The sequence below is a fragment of the Oncorhynchus nerka genome, unplaced genomic scaffold (assembly GCF_034236695.1).
Source record: "Oncorhynchus nerka isolate Pitt River unplaced genomic scaffold, Oner_Uvic_2.0 unplaced_scaffold_1632, whole genome shotgun sequence".
Lineage (NCBI taxonomy): Eukaryota > Metazoa > Chordata > Actinopteri > Salmoniformes > Salmonidae > Oncorhynchus > Oncorhynchus nerka.
Window position 1 is genome coordinate 32,696 of NW_027039690.1, and position 10,767 is coordinate 43,462.

Here is a 10,767-nt window from a genome sequence, read left to right on the forward strand (position 1 = left end):
AAGAACGGAGATTTTGATGCAAGGCGATGTCTGTTCACTAAATGATTTGTTGGGAATAATACATTGGGAAAAGAGTCGTAATTAAAAATGCTAATGCAAAGACGAGACAGTAACTTAAATCAAATTAATTCTGAATAATAACGGGGGAACAATTACGATAGATTTGTGTCCATCGAAATGTTTTTATAAGATTAGCGAATTGAGAGATGTTGATTGATGTTGTAAACTCTAATTCAGGATTCAACAGATGTGATAAATTAGGTTTGGTTTATCGAACCCGAAATACTGTTGTTGCAGACAGCCAACCATTATTTACAATGAGTTGAAAATCGTTGCGAAATGAGTCAAGATTGAGCGCTTGTTGATGACATCACTAGCGAGGTTTCCGTCGCCACGGAAATGATGTCTTGACTGGGGGTGACAGAGAAAATGGTTAGTGTCCTTTAAAAGGAGTATGTAAATCGTCAGGAAAGATGCTAAAAACTAGCAGCTGATTCGCTGGGTGGGTATCATTGATTTGTGGCGTTTATTTGGACTGTAATTGGGCCGTGAGAGAGAGGGATTGGATGTCTGAGTCATAAAACATCGTGATGGTGGATTCTGATGGTTGTTGATTCTTGGTTTGATCGTTTGAATAGCACCAGTGAATTTGAGCAAGAACTGGAATTAACAGAATTCCGGGGGCCAACTCTCGAATGAAGTAACCCTACCTGTCCTATCACCCCTGTTTTTGTTCATAGAAGTGAAGATGTGTCTGGCTCTGGCTAAGTGATGTGTATTTTGTTCCAAAATAAGCATAAGAGATCCCTAGATCTGGGTAGATAAGAAGTTAGAATAGAGATTACATGATAACCGACTTCGGACAGTTCTAGGATTGGAGAAGAGGGTATCCTTATAGCATGGGGGATCCCACAAGGGTGGATAGGTTTTCCACGATATGGGGAAACCTGGGAGCAATGTTGAACTTTGTAAAGGTGATGAAATCCTACTAACCATCAAAACTATTAAGCTCTCTGATGCAGGAACTCACACCCTCGGACTACAAAGGACGAGGACAGACATGATGGGTGTGTTTTCTATTAGGGTACTGCCAAGACCAGAGGTAACCGGACACACTCCTCTACCACCACTGTGTTAAAAATACCATTCAGGTAATTAATGTTAGAGACTATTCGGCTATGGATCAATTAGAAACTGAGACTGGTTTTGATAGTAGGGACAATTTGTGGCTGTCGTATATGAGGTACACAGCTAAAACCCTGAGAAGAAAGGACTGTATTATTTGTAGTCATGATAGACCTGTTCTGGCTACACACCCATTTGCTGTAGGAGAAGGAGGGGGGTGGTTGTGTATTTTGAGAAGTTTTTACCAGGTTAAGCCCAATTCAACCCTCTGTTCCTCTTTGAGCCTTGTGTTTCCTGCAGTACCTCCTCATCAGGCCATTTGGGGTGTTGAGGCATATGGGGGCAATTACGAGTGCATCACGGGTACAGGTAATGGCATTGATTATGGGAGATTGCCTGAAGCTGATTGCAGGAGTAACATAACCATTAATTCCACTTGGCCAGTTACAGGCCTAAACCAAACTAGTGGTCTGGCTGATGTATGTTGGATGAGTGGAGCCAAAAGAGGGCTGAGACCCATTCTTAGAGGAGAATGGCAAGGTACGTGTGGTCTGACCAGTTTGATAATTCCACTGACCATTGTTGATGTTGTTGCTGAACAGCTGCTGAGTTCTGTAACCAGGGGACCTGAAAACATTCCATCCCATGGGAGACATAGATGTAGTAGTGCTCCATGGACAGAGGATGTAGTTGACATACACACTAACCTGTTGGGAGTGCCAGTGGGGATTCCTCATGAGTTTCAGGCCTTGGGTAGGAATGATGGACTCTGGCACTTACTACCTACTCTGGGTCCAGCCATGGTGGATGCTAGACAGACTGCATGGATTAATTATATCTATTATAATCAACAGTGTTTTGTGAATTACTCCGTGATGCACTCACTAGTATGTCTGAACAGCTTGAGGCCACATTTGGGGTTTCCAGACAGAATAGACTTGCCTTGGATATGCTTCTTGCCAGTCAGGGGACGTCTGCAAGATGTTCGGTAAACAATGTTGCACATATATTCCTAATAATACCAGTCCAGATGATAGTTTTTAAACTTCACAATCTAAGGCGGGCTTGATGCACTGTCTGCTAAGATGAGGTCCACGGGGGGGGTGGAGGAGTCTGTTCTCTTGGCCTGGTTTGGTAAGTACACTGGTAGGATGGTTACTGGATTTCTGACCCTAATTCTTGTATTATTTGTTATTGATGTGATGTGCTGCTTGCATCATACCGTGTTTTGAGAAGTCTGTTACAGATGTGGTGAGGGCTTCAGGCATATGCCTTTGCTTGATGCTCCAGTTGGCGATGCTGATACGGAAGCATGCTTTCAGGGGAGGATGGGACTGACTGATGATGACACATGGTTTGGAGTCCCTGGGTGGCAAGGAGCCCACCTGGTACAGGATAGAAGTAGCTGAGAGGACCAGATGGTTTCTAATAATTCTTTACTCTGTTTTCCATGACCAAAGTTTTATCCTACATCTTACATGTCAATAACAATAAAGTTTTATCCTGTTTTTGATAAGTGACACCCTTGGGGGAACAAAGGCATACAACAAAGGCATATATAACTTGTTATTAGTAATAAACTTTTTATTATTTTCATGAAATGCTATGACTGCTGAAATAAAGGATAATTGAGTGACACCCTAGCTGGAGTCAAAAGGGGACCTAAATTTCACACTATTTTCTTTTGTTCTGTTTTTGAATGAGCTGTTCTCTTTTGACATGAAGGTAGTTTAAACTTTGTAACTGTTATATGATTCATTGCTGAGTTTTTGTTCACACCCTTGGGGTTATTTTACATTATAGCCATTACCATATATATGATTGAATATTATCTGCTGTTGCCTTGTGTGGATGTATGTATGTGTTATGCTACCTAGCTGATTTGAAACATTGTTAAAAGTATCAGGGCCATGGAACTTTCTCATGCTGGAAAAATACAGAAGGGAGGGCACATTCAGAGCGTGGGGTTGCGAGAACAAGCGGTCTTTTTGGTTAGATAACAGGAGCCAGGTGCGAGATAACGGTATGGAGCATGAGACCCATCTTTCAGTTTTTGCAGCAATTTTGGGAGGGGGATCCAGTTGCTTTTATTGATTAAGCTTCTCCATTGTATGTCGTGTCCCATCTGGGATGGGAAGAGGGGGAAATTATTTTTCTTTGTGGGCCATTTCCGGATAGACATACCTAGTTTAGGATATTTTTCCTTTTTGGATTATGTCTTCGTTTTTGCTTGGAGTAATGTATCTGGACTATATCACATCTCTTAGGAGATGTGAAGAGAGGGTATCAGAAACTTTTCCTGCTGGAAAAAGCTGGCTAATGTGGACAATAATTTTTACTTTTATTTTGAGCTGTTCTCCGCTCTGTTAAATGAGGGTTGTAAGTTCCTAGGTGGCTGGTAGCCAACTTAGTACATAGTGGGATTGAATGGAGAACATGATGGTAACACATAAATATCTATTTCTGTTTAATACCGTGCCTTATTTCATAGTCCTTTTGGGAGAAGTTTCTCTTTGTGTCTGGACCAGTTAGGTTGTGTCACGTCTCTGGTGAGACGTGAAGAGAGGGTTTTGTAAAGAATTGCTATTATGCAGGTGACAATCTAACTAAATACTGCTATTGCATTGTTATAACTGAGACAACACATAGCAACTCACAGTAAAGCCTGTGGGGTCCCCTACAGGATAGCTCCCACATTACACACATAATCTCCTTTTTAACGAACACTGTGTGCCCGAAGAAGATTCTACGATGACGGACAGACAACTGAGCCAATGGCGGAAGACTACAGACTACAACCAGCTGAACCAATCCGGAGATCCGATCTTCCTAGAGTCAACCTACTTCCTGTGACGTATATAAGGGCTGTGCTGACTGTTTACGCTCTCTGCCTGCTGTTCCAACACGAACTAACGGAAGAGCCGTAATTACTGTAATACATATTTTCACTCTGAATAAACTGTCATAAAATGTACCACTTAGTCTGAATCGATCCTTGACCGGCTCACCCATCTACATATCCAATTGCTAACACTGACACAGAGAAGTACTGTATTTGTAACAGAGAATTTTCATGAATGCATAATGTTGGAATTTCCCAGCAAGCAGACCAGTATGAATAAATGTAACATTTGTTCCATTCTCTGATAATTCTAGCAAAGGTTTCTCTAGTTTAGTAGTTATCAAGTTTTATTTAATCCTAGAATGGTCCCCGGTTCAGCTCGGGCGTAAACAGTTTTTCCATTTGACAATTCCAGTAAGTACAATATTTGTAACAGAGAATAGTTGTTCTAATAAATGCCTTATTTTGAACCCTTTCGAATACATGCAATGAATATCTGTAAAATTAGTTGGTGATCACCTTGCCCACCATCATACATCAGTCCCAGACTTCCATTCAGGCTTTAGTGGCCACCCGTTACCCATCATTCATACATGTAGTAAGTGTTCTCTGTTACCAACCAGCCAGGCGGTACATCCTTTTACACAATGCACCATTAAGTATGGTTATCAATAATAAAGATGAGTTGCCAATGATATACCTTATTTTGGAAACAAGGTCTCTGACACATGTGAGAAATTGTAGTTTGTAAAGAGAATTTTCATAAATGCATTATGTTGGAAAACTAAATTTGGATGAATCCAATGTACAATTTGGTTTTTCACAGTAATAGGTTCTAGCAGCAGTTTCTCTTTTATTTATTATCAAGTTTGTTTTACACACGAATGGTCCCCGGTTCGACAGTACTGGCCAGTTCGGCTGACAAATCCAGTAAGTACTGTATTTTAACAGAGAATAGTTGTTCTAATAAATGTCATTTTTTGTATATTCGAATACATAAATATATATGTATATTTTTTGAAATATATATTCAGACTATCTAGTATACTTAGCCCGTCACTGGTAAATACCCGTGATGAATTCCTGGAGCCACGTACTCTGCCTTATCTCAGAGCTGCTCCTCGCACACTCAGAATTTTATATTTGTTTAATGCCTTCTGGGCGTTGTGGAATCAAATAGATTATATGGCAACACACTAAAACATTGTTTATTTTCACTCGATACAGGCAGTCTCTAAAACATGTTTGAGAAATTCATTCAATTTGTAACATCTAAAAATTTTCATAAATGCATTATGTTAATTTAATTTGTGCAGATGAATATATGTACTTACAATTTGGTGCATTCACAGTAATAATTCCAGTGGAACAGTTGCATCTAAATCTTTTCAGGGGGAGGGGGTCAAGGGTTTGTTTTATCCTATCCGAAGGTATTCCTTAAAGAGGTGGGATTTCAGGTGTCTCCGGAAGGTGGTGATTGACTCCGCTGTTTTAACAGTGAGGGAGTTTGTTCCACCATTGGGGGCCTTAGCAGCGAACAGTTTTGACTGGGCTGATGCTTATTTTGGGAACTGTACTTCCTCAGTGGTAGGGAGGCTATCAGCAGGCCAGAGGTGGATGTTCGCAGTGTCCCTTGTTTGAAACCTGGCGGAAACAGTTGGGCCTGATTTATAAAAGAGGATGAGTTGCTTTCATGAAGGCAAGCCTTATTTTGGAAACGGAGAGGTCTCTGAAGCCAGTGAAATACGGAGGTATTTGTAACAGAGAATTTTGGGAATGCATTATGTTGGAATGCGGCGTTCTGGATGAATATATGTACAATTTGGTTTAATGGCACAGTAATAATTCCAGCCAGCAGTTTCTCTAGTTTGCAGTAATCAGAGGGAGTTTGACAAGTGCCTGGATTAGGACCTGCGCCGCTTCCTGTTCAATTTATCATTCAGTAGACACTTAACACTTATGCACATACATTTGAGAATTCTCGAACACCCCGAATCTATCAGTTACCGATCTCAGTCGGACCTGTCACAGCAGGACTTATTGAATAGAATTATCACTTAATACTGTATTTGTAACAGAGAATAGTTGTTCTAATAAATGCCTTATTTTGGAAATTGAATTCAATGAATATCAGTTAAATCTCAGTCGGACCTGTCACAGCAGGACTTATTGAATAGCAGTTATCACTTAACATAGTACAAATTAGTTCTATCAGTTACCGATCTCACGTGAAAGTTCCCTGTCACAGCAGGACTTATTGAATAAACAGTCCTTAAATTAATTCTATCAGTAATAACTCAGTATTTGTAAAAGAGGACTTTTGAATGAATACCTTATTTTGGAAATCTCAGGTCGGACCTGTCACAGAAGGACTTATTGTAAATAGAATTATCACTTAACATAGTAAAATTAATTCTATATAGTACAATTTGGACCTGTCACAGCAGGACTTATTGAATAGAAGTTTATCAGTTAACATAGTACAAATTAGTTCTATCAGTTACCGATCTCAGTCGGACCTGTCACAGCAGGACTTATTGAATAGAATTACGACCACATATGTTTACTTCACTGTCATTCTCATGTCATTTATGCATATAAATTTAAACAAGAATTCATGACACACCCAGTAATACTGATCAAATTTGATAGACTAGACAATATGCAAAGTTTGATTTAATAAATGCCTTGTTTTGGTCGAATGTGATCAATATCTGTGAAAATTGTTTCCTCCCCCGAATGTCTTGCTGATGATACTATCAGCAGTTTTCACCAATTAGCCCCCTTATCACACATCAACCACTCTGGACTGGGAAAGTTCCATCCTCTTGCTACCATTTCTGTTGATTGGGATATGTAGATAGGGCAGTACATAGGATCGTATTTATACAAGAGTGAGTCAATTATATGACATGAATACAGTTTATTCAGAAAAGATCTCTGACACATGTGAGAAATACTTCATTTGCTAACAAGAGAATTTTCATAAATGCCCCATTAACAGATTGAATAAGCATGTTATGTACAGTACAAAAAGTGGGTTGAGTCTGAAAGTCCCTGGCTTTTGATTATCACAGTTTGTTGTCTTCTTGGATTGGTCCTGTTGGCCGTCCGTCGTTCCTCCGGGTCTCGTCGGTCAGTTCTCAGTCACACAATGTTCCAGAAGGTACTTATTTGTAACAGAGAATAGTTGTTCTAATAAATGCCTTATTTTGGAAAATGTGAATACATGCAATAAATATCTGTGTGTCCTCGGGTTAGTGTGTGTAATAATGTGTGCAGTTTCTGTAGTGTAGTGGTTATCCGTATGGGACCTAACATGTTTTACTGTGAAAATACGTTGTTCAGTTAAGCAATGTGATAGCAGTAAGCTGGTCATTTGCATAAGAAATAGCATTCCTTACATAGCGTAGTGGTTATCAAGTTCACTTAAGACGCAAAATGTATACTTTTCGATGCTGGGCGGAAACAGAGGTCTCTGACACATGTGAGAAATACTGTATTTGTAACAGAGAATTTTCATAAATGCATTATGTTGGAATTTCGAATTCGTGCGATGAATATATGTACAATTTGGTTTACTCCACAGTAATAATTCTAGCAGCAGTTTCTCTAGTTTAGTTGTTATCAAGTTTGCTTTACACACGAATGGTCCCCGGTTCGAGGCCGGGCGGAAACAGTTCTCTATGACAAATCCAGTAAGTACTGTATTTGTAACAGAGAATAGTTGTTCTAATAAATGCCTTATTTTGGAAATTCGAATACATGCAATGAATATCTGTAAAACTCGGGTTACTCCTTGCTGATGATACTATCAGCAGTTTCCGTAGTGTAGTGGTTATCACGTTTGCTTTACACGTGAAAGGTCCCTGGTTCGAAACCGGGCGGAAACAGTCCTTTTTGACACATGCAGTAAGTAACGTATTTATAAAAGAGAATAGTTGTTCTAATAAATGCCTTATTTTGGAAATTCGAATACATGCAATGAATATCTGTAAAACTCGGGTTACTCCTTGCTGATGATACTATCAGCAGTTTCCGTAGTGTAGTGGTTATCACGTTTGCTTAACACGCGAAAGGTCCCTGGTTCGAAACCGGGCGGAAACAGTCCTTTTTGACACATGCAGTAAGTAACTTATTTATAAAAGAGATGAGTTGCTTTCATGAATACCTTATTTTGGAAACAGAGGTCTCTGACACATGTGAGAAATACTGTATTTGTAACAGAGAATTTTCATAAATGCATTATGTTGGAATTTCGAATTTGTGCGATGAATATATGTACAATTTGGTTTACTCCACAGTAATAATTCTAGCAGCAGTTTCTCTAGTTTAGTTGTTATCAAGTTTGCTTTACACACGAATGGTCCCCGGTTCGAGGCCGGGCGGAAACAGTTCTCTATGACAAATCCAGTAAGTACTGTATTTGTAACAGAGAATAGTTGTTCTAATAAATGCCTTATTTTGGAAATTCGAATACATGCAATGAATATCTGTAAAACTCGGGTTACTCCTTGCTGATAATACTATCAGCAGTTTCCGTAGTGTAGTGGTTATCACGTTCGCCTTACATGAAAATTCTATTTTTCATTAATGCCTTCTTTTGGGAATCAAAAGATTCCATCCTTTTGACACATGTTATCAAGTTCACTTAATTTATAAAAAATGTATGCTTTTGAATGCTATTTTGGAAACAGAGGTCTCTGACACATGTGAGAAATACTGTATTTGTAACAGAGAATTTTCATAAATGCATTATGTTGGAATTTCGAATTCGTGCGATGAATAAATGTAAAATTTGGTTAACTCCACGGTGATAATTCTAGCAGCAGTTTCTCTAGTTTAGTATTTATCAAGTTTTCTTTACACACGAATGGTCCCCGGTTCGAAGCCGGGCGTAAACAGTTCTCTATGACAAATCCAGTAAGTACTGTATTTGTAACAGAGAATAGTTGTTCTAATAAATGCCTTATTTTGGAAATTCGAATACATGCATAAATATTTGAATATCTGTTTAAAACTTGCTGGTAATTAACTCCTTGCTGATGATATGAAAATTATATTTTTCTTCAGCAGTTTGGGAACAAAAGTAGTGTAGTGGTTATCAAGTAAGGAAATGCTACTTTTCGATGCTGCAGGTGACTAACCAATCTACTGCTAATTATTGCATTGTTATAACTGAGCTACAACTCACAGTAAAGCCTGTGGGGTCCCCTACAGGATAGCTCCCACATTACACACATAATCTCCTTTGAACCGAACACTGTGTGCCCGAAGAAGATTCTACGATGACGGACAGACAACTGAGCCAATGGCGGAAGACTACAGACTACAACCAGCTGAACCAATCCGGAGATCCGATCTTCCTAGAGTCAACCTACTTCCTGTGACGTATATAAGGGCTGTGCTGACTGTTTACGCGCTCTCTGCCTGCTGTTCCAACACGAACTAACGGAAGAGCCGTAATTACGCTGTACTACATATTTTCACTCTGAATAAATTGTTTACTTGTCATAAAATGTACCACTTAGTCTGAATCGATCCTTGACCGGCTCACCCATCTACATATCCAATTGCTAACAGAAATGGTACGCAGAGGAGTTAACTAACGGTCCAGTTGAAGCGAGCAGATTGGGTATGAGAGAGGGGTGAGTTCGTGGAAAGGAAGATTCGAGAAGGACGGGTGATTTGATTTTCGGGGGTGGACAACAATTCTGCTCAACTCGGGAAACTGATCTAAAGGTGCACCATAAATAAGGTAAGCAAAACCTGTTAAATCAAACTTTGCATATTGTCGTATAGTCTGCCTAAATTTTGATCAGTATTTCCGAGTAAGTATGAATTCTTGTGTAAATTTATAAATTTGCAAATAACAGTGTAGTGAAGATATGTAGAAACAAGCCAGCGACGGCTGGTGTGATATAAATCATTGATGAGATATCAGTAGGGGATAGTTAATTACTATTCATTAAACCTGGAACTGAGGGGAGAAATTGTCATTTTGTCCCGTGACCCGGTCAGCACAGTCTGGTAGCTTTCAATTGATGAGGGATCACTTAAAGGCCTACTTAGTTCCAATAGGGGTCGAACATATATAAATTCAGTTCCGATAGGGGTTGGACATGTGTATGAATTTTGATAGGGTTAGTGTGATATAAATCAGGAATAGAGATCAGTAAGGGGATAGTTAATTGCTATTCATTAAATCTGGCACCGAGGGGTCCAGTCTGATAAGAGGTCCAATTTAAGCTGATAGGGGTCAGAGAGATGACGTGTATTTGTCTGTTTATATTAAAATGTAATGTGGTTGTAATCGTTCCATTAAGATTGTTGATGGTTTGAGAGACAGAGAGAGAGAGAGAGAGAACTCAGAAGGGTTATTGAATAATCCGTGAAAATTCTGTGTTGTATTCTTGATATTGTATGTATCTATAACTTCTGTGTAAAATGTATAATCAGGAACAAAATGACTGATGTATAATTGAAATAAGATCTGAATATAATATTTAATATTGCGACTATATAGTTGAATAGATCCCTTGGTTCCGCGCTCCACGAAAGCTATACCAACCCAATCGTTTTTCTCGAACTGAATATACAAGGAAAAGCTCTGAGATAAGGCAGAGTGTGAGCAATATCTCCTCGAATACATCGTTGTTATTAACTCAGCTAAGTATATTCTAATTATATTCTAGTCTGGTAAAATTCCGATTAATTGATTAATTTGATTGAATTAAATTGTCGATTAAAAATTCACAATTGTCAATACTCCAAAGCTGAAGTTTAATGACTAGAAAAAA

At 39.0% G+C, this 10,767-nt stretch overlaps 2 non-coding genes across 2 annotated transcripts; both read left to right on the forward strand.

Moving 5' to 3' along the window:
- Window positions 1-7,787: 7,787 nt before the first annotated feature.
- trnav-uac (transfer RNA valine (anticodon UAC)) lies at window positions 7,788-7,860 on the forward strand. The gene has a single exon. It is a non-coding gene; the product is annotated as a tRNA-Val (tRNA).
- A 141-nt stretch (window positions 7,861-8,001) lies between these two features.
- On the forward strand, window positions 8,002-8,074 carry trnav-aac (transfer RNA valine (anticodon AAC)). The gene has a single exon. It is a non-coding gene; the product is annotated as a tRNA-Val (tRNA).
- Window positions 8,075-10,767: the final 2,693 nt, after the last annotated feature.